The 14,537-nt window shown below is 43.2% G+C and overlaps 1 protein-coding gene across 4 annotated transcripts in view; it reads right to left on the minus strand.

Moving 5' to 3' along the window:
- Positions 1-14,537, minus strand: part of HIC2 (HIC ZBTB transcriptional repressor 2) — a 101,450-nt gene that overhangs the window by 71,956 nt on the left and 14,957 nt on the right. Inside the window, exon 4 of one of the 4 annotated variants that reach the window (XR_010562204.1) lies at positions 9,032-10,403. The exons of the other annotated variants lie outside the window; for them this stretch is intronic. The gene's annotated coding sequence lies outside the window, so the exon portion shown is untranslated. Of the gene's footprint in view, positions 1-9,031; positions 10,404-14,537 lie in introns of those variants that run through there. 4 annotated transcript variants of the gene reach the window in all.

Consider the following 14,537-nt stretch of genomic DNA (forward strand, 5'->3'; position numbering starts at 1 on the left):
CCAGAGGTGGATACTGGTCCTGCCTAAAATTGGCTTCTGCATCAACACCAGAAATGGAGGTGCTGCTTAAGGTCTTGCTCCTCTCAAGCAAGGAGCTGGCAAGGCCTCTCCCCCTTGTGCTGTGTTGCTTGAGGCTATTTCACACCAGCGACCAGCAATATTCCTACGTGGCAGGACACACTGTTTATGCATGTAGTTTGTGATAAAGGGTTTAGCTGCTGGAAAACACTAGGCATGGGAGAGAAGATAGGGAGTTCTTATCTTGTCCTGCAATAGACGCTTGATGGTACTCAGTTATTGAACTCAATTCTGTACTGAATGGAATGGATCAGCAGCTCCCTCCCGTTCATTGGTGAGAGAGAGAAGGAAGAGTTTATGCAATGATTTACTGAACAGGAAAAATATTGATGTGTCTGTTTAGAGTATCCTGGAACACAGTCTCATGAGATGATCATCTCCATAGCTAGTTATTTTAAGGCGTGGAGCATCCGGCATGACCAAGAGAATTCCAGGTCTAGCAGAAATAGAAAAAAAGATTGAGATACGGGTAAAAAAAATTTACAGCATGAAAAGACTTTTGTAGGAGTAGAGAAAGAAAAGATTGAAGCTGTTTACTTCACAGAGAAGACATAATGGAGGGTTGCAAAACAGGGAATGCTACAGAGAAGACAGACAAGCAGGCACTATTTATCCCCCCTCAATAACTCAAAATGCATTTAAAACTGAAACACAACATACAGTTAGCCTATGGAACTCATTGCCACAAGATACAAAAGGCTGGGAGCTTAGGAGGATTAAAAAAAAAATTAAAAAGATGAGATTTAAAAATGGATGTGAATACCCAGCTACACAAATTTGAATACAAATCTGAGGGATACAAGACCTCATGCTTCAGGGCATAAAACCAACGACTTGCTTCCCCTATGGGCAGGTTATTCCTTAACAAATTTACTTTTATGGTTCCTGTCACCTTTCTCTGAAGCATCTGGCATTTGCCTCTGTTGGAGAGGATGCCAGACTAGACAGACAGATCCTGGTTCTGATCTGGCATAGCAATTCTTGCATTCCAAGCTGGAAAGGAAAGAACATGCTGGGAAAAGCATAGAAAGATAGCAAGTTCCACTGACAACCCTGTTAGATAGCCTTCGCTCCCCATCAGGCCCTGCACTCAGGCAAGTGGGAAGCAGGAGAGCATGGCAGTGGGTAGGTTGCTTCAAAACACCAAGGGCCAAACTTGGTCTTCAGTTGTGGGTGCTTAGGTGTAAGAGGGGGCTAAATTTGGCCCTTTAAGCCCCCCTCAATGGGAGAAGGGATGCTCTGGAGCAGATGTTACAAAAGAAAAGAAGGACCAGCAAAACAGCCATTTGCAGACGACTGTACTGTAAAATGCTAGATTTAAAGCAGAAATACTGACAGTGTCAGGCATGAAGGTCCCAAGAGTGAGCTTAAAAAAAAAAACCAAAAAAAAAAAAACCAATCAATCACGCTCCTGTGCCACGAGTACTTCTGCAGCTAGAAAACCTAGTTTTCTTGGCGCTCTTTCCTATTAGCCTTTAATAAGTCTTACCTCTCACAGCAGAGCAGTAGTGCAAATTCATACACCAGTTTGTAAACCTCAGGCCCAGGACATTGCATCCACTCCAAAAGGGCATTTAAGACAATGGCCTCGGTCTTCCTCTTGAGCTAGGAGGCTGAGTCAGCTGAGGAAATTGCCATTTGGGGGAAATTAAACCCATGTCTCTGGATGAAGCATCCCCGTTGGCTTTGGCTCCAAGCCAGATTAGCCCTCCGATTGAGGCCTCGTGGAGGTGTACTCTACACTACAGAACATGCTACCAGATATCTGCCCAGAGCAGCATCCTGGAAAACCAGCTCGCTCAGACCCCTGCTTTGCGGACACTCTGCTTGAAATCAGCTGCCATTGTTGCATTATTCATTATTATTAACTATTATACTAGCACCTAGGCGCTCGAGACATGGACCAGAACCGCACTGTGCTAGGTGCTGTACAAACAGAACAACAACAAAAATATCTCCTGCCCCCGAGTCCTCATTCAACTACCCATGCCAGATATCTAGCAGCAGGCACCGCCACAGACAAGAGACAAATAAACCAATCAACATTAAATGGAGTTGCAACACTAGCTAATAAAAGCCAGGAAATCCAAAACCTACAACTAAAGATATTCTTGCTTATTGTAAAACAGAGAAAGCTACATAATTGTCCACACTGATGACTGTTTAACTTCATTTGAATTTCTTAACTCAGTTACTATTAGATACAAATTTGCCTAAAATGGTTAGCAATATTTCAATTTAATTCATTAAAGAAGAGTTGACATAAAACACTTGTTATTTTTGGACCAGAAAGGGCTGCATGAACGAACCAAGGAGTTCATTCCATTATCTCATCAAATCAGTACATAAAAATTTAACATCTCCATGCAGCAATAAAACAAAACCCTGAGTCTGTATCACAAAAGAAGTCCTCAAAAGATTGGGAATCAGGAGGAAGAATTAAGCAGGCACAGGGTGACTGACAAACCCAGTTATTGTATATGTGTATTAATGATTCCCTTACCTCTTCAAAAACACTACTTACTGTTATCCTTTAAAATTGTACATAGGGTTGCCAGTTTTGGTTGGACATATTCCTGATGGTTTCATCACATGACAATCTTTAATTAATCTTTAATTCCTAGAGACCTCCAGGACAATCCTGGAGGGCTGGCAACCTTAGTCAAACTTGTACATCATGGCCAGGAAAACTGCTTTTCAGAACATCTCATTTCCACCTCTCCAAAAAGGGCAGTCTATAGAATTCCCCAAAAAGCTCCGTACAAGGGCACGGGTAACAAATCCATTAGATGGAGGGGAAAACTACTATGTCTGTTGTCCTCTCAAGGCACATGTGTAACACCTTATTAAACATTAATAGGTTAGTACTTTGCATTTATATAGCATCTTTGGTCTACAGGTCTCAAAGTGATTTACAGAACACGGGGATGTGTTATTGCCCCTGGTGAAACTGAGGCACGCACACACAAAAACAAGTCAGGTGTCTCACCCAAGGTCATGGAGAAAGTTGGGGCAGAGTAAAAATAGAAACCCAAGTTCACTGACTCCCAAACCCTGGATCTAACCATGCAACACTGCATCCTAAACAACGGGAGCGATGTATGTATCTAGTAGAGAATAGTCCTCATCACCAGGGGTATTTAACCCATCACCCCAGCTCTGAAGCAGCTGAATATTGAGCACATTACCTATGTGGTATAATTTGTGCACCCTTGAAAAAGCAGAGCATTTTAAGCCCATTTGAGTTATGAACACTATGATGTTACAAGGAAGAACATCCACAGAATGAACCTGCAGAATCAGAACGCTTTTACTTGGAGAAAGGAGGAAAATCCTGCTACTAATCCTACAGACATTTTAAACAAACCTGCTAAAGTGAAGCTCTCTCTCCTCGGCAGGAGGGGAAGGGGAAATCTTACTTCAACTGGGGGTATAAGAAGGATCATGGAATTAATTTCAAAGCACTGCAGTTAAATAAATAAATAAATAAATAAATAAAATAAAGTGAGTGATTACTTCACTTCTCCTCCCCCACTCCCATAGCAGACAGCGGAAACAAACAGCCCACAGAGGGTAGAATGGTCAGACTCAGTTTTTAAAATATTAATAAGGAAAAAAAATATCCACCCAGTGCAGCTTTAAAGACAAGGGCTCGTCTAGATTAATACACACACACAAACCTAGACTCCGGGGGAGGTGAGAGATTTGGTGGCTAGTAGCATTAGTCAAAGAATTGTAATGGAAATATTCTAAAATGCACTCAATAGTTATAGGCTTTTTTATGTCTTGGGAGGGGTGGGCGTGGAGAATAGTAAAAAGAAGAATTAAATCCTGTAGTTTATTTATTTATTATTATTTTTTTTAAAGTTTTCACATCAAATAAAGCTTTGTTTTAAAATGTATAGGGCCAGCATTGAGCTGGAGGTCCTGGGTATTAGCCAACTAGAGCCTGTGAATTGTGTTTAGTGAGAAGTTTATTAGCTCAGTAAACACCATTCTAGTTCCCCTCACCCCCAAACTATAGATGTTAAACCATGAGGGCATAGGGGACCTCGAGCACCCAGAGCAACAGTTAGCTAGATTACAAGAGCTTTTTAAAGGAAGTTGCTATAGCATTTACTACAGCGAAATCACAGCACAAATGGTAGGTAACATTTTTGAGGGTCGTTACCATGTTGTGGCATCGGGAAGCTAGTTTTCATTTGGTAACTTTTAGGAGCCAAGCAGTAACAAATGCCATCATGGGTGCACTTGGCAAGGCAGGACAGCAACTTAAACGCTAGCGAGATAAGTATCGGAGAGGTACGAGGTTTTGAATCAGAAAACATTCCTTGTGGTCTCTGTGTTTCTTGAGGCTGACCAATGAGAATTCACTGTTTTAATCTGTTGGTGTGCTCTGTCACCGGGAGGCATGTATGGGAAAAACTTGTCCAGTTCTCGTTCGGAGAGCACACAGCAGTAGGGTGACCAGACAGCAAGTGTGAAAAATCGGGACGGGGGTGTGGGGGTAATAGGAGCCTATATAAGAAAAAGACCCAAAAATCGGGACATCTGGTCACCCTACACAGCAGGAAGGCTCAGTGCAGTATGTTGTAGCTCAAGAGATGCACTATCAAGAATGACATCTTATCACTCGACCCAACCAGCGAGCTGGTAGAGCTTAGAAGCAGTCCGAGGATATACGCGTGCCAGGGCTGTTGAGAGGGAAAGCAAGAGTTGCTTCAAGTTCCTGGGTGACAGCGTGTGTGTGGCAGAGCTAATGCTACACTGTAGGATAATTAGGTAGTGAGAGTACGAAGCAATAGGCAGGGCATCTTCAGACCAGCAAGGGCTTGTGCTAGCTGTACAAGACATGAATGCAGAGATATCTACTTGTTTGGCTGAGCGGAGAAAGCTCTTCCAAAGGTGTTCTGGACAGAAAGTGTAACTGGTTTTGACCAGCTACAGGCAGTATTTCAGTTTAGACTATGTTAGACAAAAGGGAAATCTGGATTCCTGGTCAGTGAAATCTTTTCTTGACTGACTTCCCACCTCCCACCCCAACAAGCAGAAAATGCTAGTGACCAGCACGATATAGACAAACACTGCAGCCTACACAGATTAGTAACTAAATAAAGGGCCATTAAAGGGAGCCTGCTACATTGGTGCAGCGAGTGAATGAGACAGTGGAGTCACATCTTGTGTTTTCTGATTGCAGCTTGGATTCTATGGGTATGTCTACACTGCAATTAAAAATCCGTAGGCCGCCAGTGCCAGCTGACTCGGGCTTGTGGTGCGCCGGCTAAGAGGCTGTTTAATGGCCATGTAGACATTTGGGCTTGGGCTGGGCACTAGGACCCTATGAGGTGGGAGGGTCCAGAGCTCAAATGTCTACACCGCAGTTAACAGCCCCTTAAGCCTGAGCCCCTTCACCCAAGTTGGCTAATTGCAGAGTAGACATACCTGAAGGGGCGAAAGGCAGCAAAGCCAGGACAAACAGTGGTGAGGAACCAACTCTTCATACCCTCTAGCAGCTCGGCTCCTCTCTGTTGTCACTTCCTTTCCCAATCTGAGGACTTCCATTTGAATCAACACCAAACAACTTGGAGAACATAATATTTTTGAACTTAGTGATAGGTGGGTAGCTGTTGTCCATGCCTTCATGGATGGACCTGGGTGACCAAGACCTCAGCTGCTCTGCCCTTTATATTTTCTTCAACATTCTCCCATGCAAGAAGTCAGGGAAGGACTGAGAATCCAATTGTTACATTAAAATGTACAGTGAACTGGGAGAGCATTGGTGCATGCACTACCTACAGAACTGGTATTCATTTTCAGTGATTTCCCTAGTGAGAACTGGAGATGCAGTCATACTTTAGCTGTCTGTCTGAAGGGACCATGGATTTTACAGTGAGTGAAACTATGAGTTATGTGTTTGCTTAGGAAGCCAAGACTTGGCCACTTACCCACTTGCAGCTGGAGACTTATTCTATAAAGACACTGGGGAAAAGACACATAGGGCACATACTGCACATCCCAGAATGGCCACATCAAGTTAATGTTTGGGGTTTTTTGCCACAGGTCTCCTCCACTATATAAAAGTCCTTAGGGAAGTATTGGCAACTAGGATGTGTTACATCCAAGAGCCCAGGGAGAGGTCTACTTGCAGAGCTGGGCACCAGGCGTTCTAGATGTCCTTTCACGATTGGTAATTCTTATTAGGTAGCATCTCCTTTAAGTCAAGTAAAGCCTATCAACTTTCTAAGAGGCCACAAGTAAGTTATTTTCACTTAGTCATCTAGGAAAATGGGAAGACGAGTGCCAGTAGCCTCTTCTTTCTCTAAGGGCTTGTCTTTGGGGGGGGGGGGAGAAAGACAGCTATTCTGGAATAATTCCCTGTGTGGACACACTGTTCTGAAATAAAGTGACTATTACAGAATAATTAATCCACTCAAAGCTAAATTCTACCAGAATAGTTATAGTGGGATAGTTACTTTGGAACAGCTAGATCGGTCAATTTCTCCCATGTAGACAAGGCCTTAAGACAAGAGTCCAAGTAAGAGGACTGAGATACAGGGATTTAGGAGAGAGAGCATGTTTCAGTAGATAGGGCTCTGCCACTCACCTGCTGAGTGACCTTGGGCCCATTAGTTCACCTCTGTGCCTCTACTTCCCCTTTGTCTGTTTAAATTGTAAGCTCTTGGTGGCAGAGTTTGTCTATTACTATGTTAGTACAGCACCTAGCAAAAACGTTAGTGACTTCAGAATCCTAAACGAACGTGGCCCTTTTGCGTAATTTAGCTTCAAACAGGTAGGGGCTAGACAACTGCAACTCTCTTTATTAAAGAAATCTCATCTTCCGAAGTAAATGCTTTCTACGTTGTTGCTGCCAGGCTCGGTGTTGAGGACCCTTCGACAAGGAAGAGCTATCTAACCAAACCCGCCAAGGACACGCCAAGGCCATGTCATCAAACCCATAATAAAGCAGTTCCAGAGAGCAGGCTCAGTTCAACCCCCTCCTCCACCAGCAGCAGTGAAAGACAAGACATCCAGCTCTTTAAACTTAACCCTCTCCCTTCCAAAGAATGTCTGGAATTTCTTCTATTTCCCTACAGAGAATGGAGAGGAGAGGTTTGGCAGTGGGGTGACACAGATAACAAAACCTGCAGCTAAGGCAAGCATTCTTAAGTCCACCTGGATGCTTAGGGCATGTGATGGCAAGAAGGAGACAGACTGGAAAAAAGGGGCAAATTTTTAACAGCGAGGGTAATGAACCATTGGAACGCAGTGGATTCTCCATCACTTAAGTCTTTAAATCAAGATTGGGTGCCTCTTTCTAAAAGATACACTGTAGCTTAACCAGGAGTTATGGGTTTGATACAGGAATCACTGTCTGAGGTTCTCTGGATTGTACTATGCAGGAGGGCAGACAAGATGGTAATGGTCCCCGCTGGCTTTACAAACCTATGAATCACATCGGCAAGAGACTCAGACTACAAATAGCTGGAATGATGGCCAAGTAAACAGAAACTGCAGTTTACAGCATGGTAAGAGTATATAAAACACCTCCATAAAACAACAGTATAATCCAACTGCTGCAGGTTTCATTTATGAAGCAACAATAAAATTCCTTTTCCCCCTGCAGAACGCCCTTTAGGGTTTGCTAAGGTGCTGTATAAAGTGCCAAAAGAGGGCTAACAGTAGTTACTGTTGCTGGGAAGCTACGTACGGGTAGCATACTGCAAGGCAGACCCACATTTTTAAAAGCATGTATTGCAACCAGACATGCACAGAATTTCCGGTGTGTGAATGCAAGTCCCTGCACCACTGAAATTTGGGCCAGGGCAATTTACTTATTTTTGTAATCCTTTCCCAAAGTTGATGATGTATGGTATTTAAAATTGTAGATATAAGACCACTGACCAAACTGCTATTAGCTGCTCTACATCATGCATGCACTGTTTAGAATTTATCTGCCAAGCCCCACTGACACACTCCCATAGTAGTAGGAGATTCAGCGTACACATGATGTGTTTTTTGGCAGTCCTGTAAAACTAAACAGTTGAGTGTGCAATCTAGGGGTCCTACTGGGTCCTGAACTGTCTTGAGATGGTCAACTATGATCTGTGGCGGAGGTTTTCTGTCTGCAGTCAGCAAGGAGCAAGGGATTTTTCCCCTCGGATGGGGTCTTTGCCAGTTACCCATGTCTGTGTCACCTCCCTGTTGGATTACTGCAATGTACTCTTCTTGGGGCTACAGTAGAATACTTTGAAACTTCAGCTAGTGCAGAATACAGCTGCCTGCTCACTTAGCTGCATGTCTCACAGAAATCATATAGGACAGCTGAGTTCTGTGGTGGCTTCCACTTAGTTACTGGGTGTAAATCCAGGTGGCGATTTTAATTACCTAAGCCCTGCATCATTTGGGTCCTGGCTAACGATCAGCTCTCTTCTTGTGTATTAACACCGAGTTGTTAGCAGGGTGGTAGGCTGGTAGTTATGCCACCCAATCAAGAGTCTATCCCAAGTCTAACATGCACAACCAAATTCCACACTAAAGTTATTGTATTAAGTATTGTAAGATTACCAACATGCTAACAAAATAGGGCTGCAAACAGTAAAAACAAAGAAACCTGGAAATATTCCCACTGTCTTGAAATATATTCTGTAGTCATAAAATATTCTTAATACAATCTGCATGTTGGGGACAGAGAGCGAAAGACAGTAAGTGGAGTAATATGGTCATCCCTACACGGTCACTTACAAAGGGAGAGACTGCACAATCCTACACATCTTAGGTGATTTCTGGATTCTCTTTCCCTCATTCATGAGCCAGGAAGAATTAAAAATATCTGCCTACGCTAAGCTAAAGGGAGCCCTCCCCTCACTTCAGACACAACCACAACAAACATTCCCAACCGTCACTGGCTTAATGGAGCACCACTTTGTGGTTATACCCACCACTGGGATTTCATCATGTTGAATTTATTATAGTTCACATATCAAGCAAGTCAAAAGGAGGCATTCAAGATTTAGATTGATTTTGTTTGTTTGTTTGTTTTGAAGGGAGAGTATAAAGGACAGGACAGAGTAGGGACTGCTGGGGTGTGTTTGTGTATTTGTACACCCACAAACTTGTAGAGAATGCTCAAGAAACAGAGCTGGTCTTAGAGAAAAAGAAAGTTATAAAAAGAAATCAATTCCATTAAATAGCTCTATAAATCAGTTCCACCCAAAAATCAATAGGAAACTACATCTGCTAAATGCTAGGTAACACCCACACTGTGTGGAGTGCAGCCGTCTGTGAAAATGGCCACGCCAAAGCCGTCAGTAGCTGCTTTTCACCAGGCTTAGTTTAAGTGATACTTGTGCTCCCCACATTTCCCCCTTACCCAGCTCTCTGTTGGCCTGCATTTGTTCGATTTTGAACAGAGCACAGAATGGAGCTACGGGGTATATGTAAGCTGGAGCTGGAGGTGCAATTTCCAGCCCAGGCAGACATACCCGAGCTCTCTCTGATCGAGCTAGGGCGCTAAACACAGAAGTGTAGCCATGACAGGATGGGCTAGCCACCCCCAACAGAATCCCATCCAAGACCCTAGACCTGTCTTCAGGAGGCTAGCCACTCTCTCCAACTGTGCAGCCACAGCTACTGTGCTAGCTCAATCAGAGCTGGCAATGACACTCCAGCTCCAGCGTAGACACACCAGTTGACTAAAGAGGATTCAGTGTAAGGCCCCCCGCCCCAAGCAGTGGCAGGAGGACACCTGACCAGAAACACTCACACAGCCAAGCCACTTTTATGCTCTTTTCCTAATAGGCGTTGGCTCAATATATCTAGGCACTTGAAACCCTAGCGTTTGAAAGGCGCTTAGGCCTTTAGAAAGACTTTCCCAACATCTCACGTTAGAATTAACTCTCTCTTCCTCACCGCAGTGTGGATAGCTGTTGTCGTTACACCAGGCTCATCCTCCATTTTGGAACGGAGGGTTCTGGCCAGCTTGGTGCGGCAGGCTGCAGAGATCACCTCACGCTGACTGCTGTTGTGCTAAGTTATGTAAGGATTAAAACGGAAACAACTTTTATTTGGCAACAAGATCTCTGCGCCTAAAAGAGAAAAACGCTACAGCCACCACAACTGTCCCCAGAGACAAGTGTTCCAATATTAGATGTCAGCCGTCACGTGGTTAGATATCTGCCCATTGGTGGTGATTAGCTACCACTCTCTCACTTTCCAGTTGCGATTTGGCTGCAGCTTCATTGTCTTTTCTACAGGGGAGCAGGTATCTTGCCCCCAGCTTTCCTGGCAGTAGAAACCTCTGTAACTTTCATTTTGTCATGGCACAGCTAGAAGGGTACAGAAAATTCATATTTTATTTCAACCAGCAAGAGATTGACATACTGAATAATTGTACATGCTAACTTTCATTTTATGCACTTCAACTCATGTCAAACCAACCTGATAGCTTTCTTTGACAGGGTAACAAGCCTTGTGGATGGGGAAGGGAGGGGGGGAAGTGGCAGATGTGGTATATCTTGACTTTAGTAAGGCTTTTGATACTGTCTCGCGTGACAGTCTCATAAACAAACTAGGGAAATACCACCTAGATGGAGCTACTATAAGGTGGGTGCATAACTGGCTGGAAAACCATTACCAGAGAGTAGTTATCAGTGGTTCACAGTCATGCTGGAAGGGCATGAGTGGAATTCTGCAGGGATCGGTTCTGGGTCTGTTCAATATCTTCATCAATGATTTAGATAATGGCATAGAGAGTATACTTATAAAGTCTGCAGACGCTACCAAGCTGGGAGGGGTTGCAAGTGCTTTGGAGGATAGGATTAAAATTCAAAATGATCTGGACAAACTGGAGAAATGGTCTGAAGTAAATAGGATGAAATTCAATAAGGACAAATGCAAAGTACTCCACTTAGGAAGGAACAATCAGTTGCACACATACAAAATGACTGCCTAGGAAGGAGTACTGCGGAAAGGGATCGGGGGTCATAGTGGATCTCAACCTAAATATGAGTCAACAGTGTAACACTGTTGCAAAAAAAGCAAACATTCTGGGATATATTAGCAGGAATATAGTAAGCAAGACATGGGAAGTAATTCTTCTGCTCTACTTTGCCCTGATTAGGCCTCAACTAGAGTATTGTGTCCAGTTCTGGGCAGCACATTTCAGGAAAGATGTAGACAAATTGGAGAAAGTCCAGAGAAGAGCAACAAAAATGATTAAAGGTCTAGAAAACATAACCTATGAGGGAAGATTGAAAAAATTGGGTTTGTTTAGGCTGGAGAAGACAGAGGGGACATAACAGTTTTCAAGTACAGAAACGGTTGTTACAAGGAGGAGGGAGAACATTTGTTCTTCTTAACCTCTGAGGATAGGACAAGAAGCAATGGGCTTAAATTGCAGTAAGGGCGGTTTAGGTTGGACATTAGGCAAAACTAACTGTCAGAGTGGTTAAGCACTGAAATAAATTGCCTAGGGAGGTTGTGGAATCTCCATCATTGGGGATTTTTAAGAACAGGTTGGACAAACACCTGTCGGGATGGTCTAGATAATGCTTAGTTCTGCCTTGAGTGCAGGGGACTGGACTAGATGACCTCTCGAGGTCCCTTCCAGTCCTACGATTCTACGTGCTGCATGTTGCCTATTTTCATGCAAAACTTATGAAATTCAGACATGAAGTTTTTAAATTGCAAAAGTGAACTTAAGGCTCAATTTTTTCTTTTCATATTTTGTAATCACACCCATCACCACATTTATTTTTAGTTATCCCTACAGGGAGGCTCTTGTCTGGTCTTCTATATGGGACCCAAATTAAATGATAAGGCCCCAGTACTGCCCAGGGAGGGAAAAGAGAAGTGGGCTGTATGTTGCCTTCCTCTTTGGTTCTATGGCCAAAGGAAGAGCTGATGTGGTCTGTGGGTTGCGGAGATTGGGCCTAAGTATTTATTATTTGTTCCACCAAAGCATCTGGGGCCTTTGTCCTGGTCCAGGACCCCAGTGTGCTAGGCGCTGTACAAAAAGAGGGTCCCGGCCCCCAGGGGCTTACAAGCTAAGTAATTGCCACAAGATACTGAGCACCTTCAATTGACTGATGTCCGTGGCATCTGAGGGCATTCAGCACGTTACAGGATCAGGCCCACAGTCACAGGTTCCCCCAAAAGAGAGAATCAGTTGGCCCTGGATAGCCCCAAGGAGGCCAGCCCAGGAACACACAGATGCACCCTGGTGGGCAGACTGGATGTTTTTAAGAACAAGATCAAACATGAACTGTCCAACTGAAGACTTCAGTTTAACTACTGGCATTCAGCAGGAATGAAGCATATGCACCAACATCAAGTTCTCCTGCTTTCCTAATAGGTAAGAAAAGCAGAAGCAGCAGCAAACGGACACCCCTGACAAACTCCATCTGAACGGTGGTCAGGTATTATTACAGCCCAGTGTACACAGAGTAGTTCAAAAACAAACAGCCTATAAGCGCAAGCAGGTGCGGCACACAACGCACTGTGGGTGCCTTACAGATGCAACGCTTCATGGAGTGGTTCAGTACCTATTAGACGGCTGGCTGCTCCATATAAAGTGCAGCATAAGACCCAATGCAAATTTGAATGGAGGAGACAAAAGGGGACGACAGCAGACAGGAATGAGCATAGTGCTAAGAACGGGAAGGTACATAGGAGAAAGTAGGGCAGACACTAAGGCAGAATTGGAAACACAGGAACATGCTTTAGAAGAAAGGCAAAAACTTGACTTTAAAAGATATGGACTAAGGGGGGGGAAAGTCAGCATGGACATCTGATGGTCAACTGGAATTTAAGAACTGGCATGGTAAAAAAGTTAAGTCATGCACCAAATTGTTTAATAGGAGAGACAAGTCAATTAAGGTGACTGACATAGGAGAACTGGGTTCAGTGGACTGCAAATTATTTCACCATTAAAATTCTCCTCCCAACCCACCTCAGTCACTCAAGCATCAGAACTTAAATCCCATATCCATCCACTACAAAGCTAAGCTAAGCTTTTTATGAATGGGATAGAACAGGGGTAGGCAACCTATGGCACGTGTGCCGAAGGCGGCACGCGAGCTGATTTTCAGTGGCACTCACACTGCCTGGGTCCTGGCCACCGGTCCGGGGGGGCTCTGCATTTTAATTTAATTTTAAATGAAGCTTCTTAAACGTTTTAAAAAACTTATTTACTTTTCATACAACAATAGTTTAGTTATATATTATAGACCTATGGAAAGAGACCTTCTAAAAACGTTAAAATGTATTACTGGCACGCGAAACCTTAAATTAGAGTGAATAAATGAAAACTCGGCACACCACTTCTGAAAGGTTGCCGACCCCTGAGATAGAGAAAAAAAAAAAAAAAAAAAAAAAAAAACCATTTCAAAACAGTGCATGTGAAACAGCACTATTGTGCTGGTTCAGTCTTGGACAGCATATATATTGATAGAACTGGATCAACAAGGTGGCTGACTTCATCCTGTCAATTCCTAGAACAAAAGAAGGGAAAAAAATACAGAGACTTCTAGGAACCAACTTGCTCAAATCCTCAAGCTGCCTACCACCCAAAACAGAACTGATGTTCATTCCCAAACAGTTCTAAAATAAAGTCTGAAACTTTTGTGCAGTTGTCCATTGTAGATTCTGCTTTTGAGGGAGAGATTGTTCACTCAAATACCAGTGAATTAGAAACAATTACTATGAGAGAGAGTCCATTTTACTAATTACTGCAGAGTGAAGAGTTGCTCTTCTATTAGGGACAGCTCCAATTCTGACGACTCTAGTGCCTTGCAGAATCAGGTCCCATTAGAAAGCCATTCTTAAACAAGTAAAGTACCATTTTTTTAAAAGGTGGTTTTCATTTGATACACCAAAGTGATAATGTTTGCATTAAAAAAAAGTTTAGCAAGGTAATTGATTAGCAGGAGAACTGCAAGTAAGATAATAAGTTGTCCATTTCCCTGCCCTTCAAATGAAGGCTTTATGTTCTCATCAAATGCTTCTTTCGCATTATTATATGCAATCTTGTTGTAGCTGTGTTGGTCCCAGGATATTAAAGAGACAACATGGTTGAGATCTCTTTTATTGGACCAACTTCCATTGGTGAGAGACACAAGCTTGCAAGCTCTGTAAGTTCGCAAGCTTCTCTCTCTCGCTCATCAACAGAAGAGATATTACCTTGTCTCTCTTTCACATTATGTCAAGTAAGTGTTGCATGTTCTTGAAATAAGCTAGTTTTCAGAGTAAGTCCAAAGAAAAAAAAAAATCTCTGGATCCACTGGCCCATCAGAGAAAAGGATTTTTGGTAATTCATTGACTAACAAACCTATTCAGGAGGTTTTAGGGGGGTTTTCTTCTTTTTAAAAATACAGACAGACAAGACGAGCCAGAGACTCATTGGGAATCACTCTTGCCAATCTATTTTACATGGAAGGCACTCTGACATGGTGATAATGGGC

The sequence above is a fragment of the Emys orbicularis genome, chromosome 16, assembly GCF_028017835.1.
Source record: "Emys orbicularis isolate rEmyOrb1 chromosome 16, rEmyOrb1.hap1, whole genome shotgun sequence".
Taxonomy (NCBI): domain Eukaryota; kingdom Metazoa; phylum Chordata; order Testudines; family Emydidae; genus Emys; species Emys orbicularis.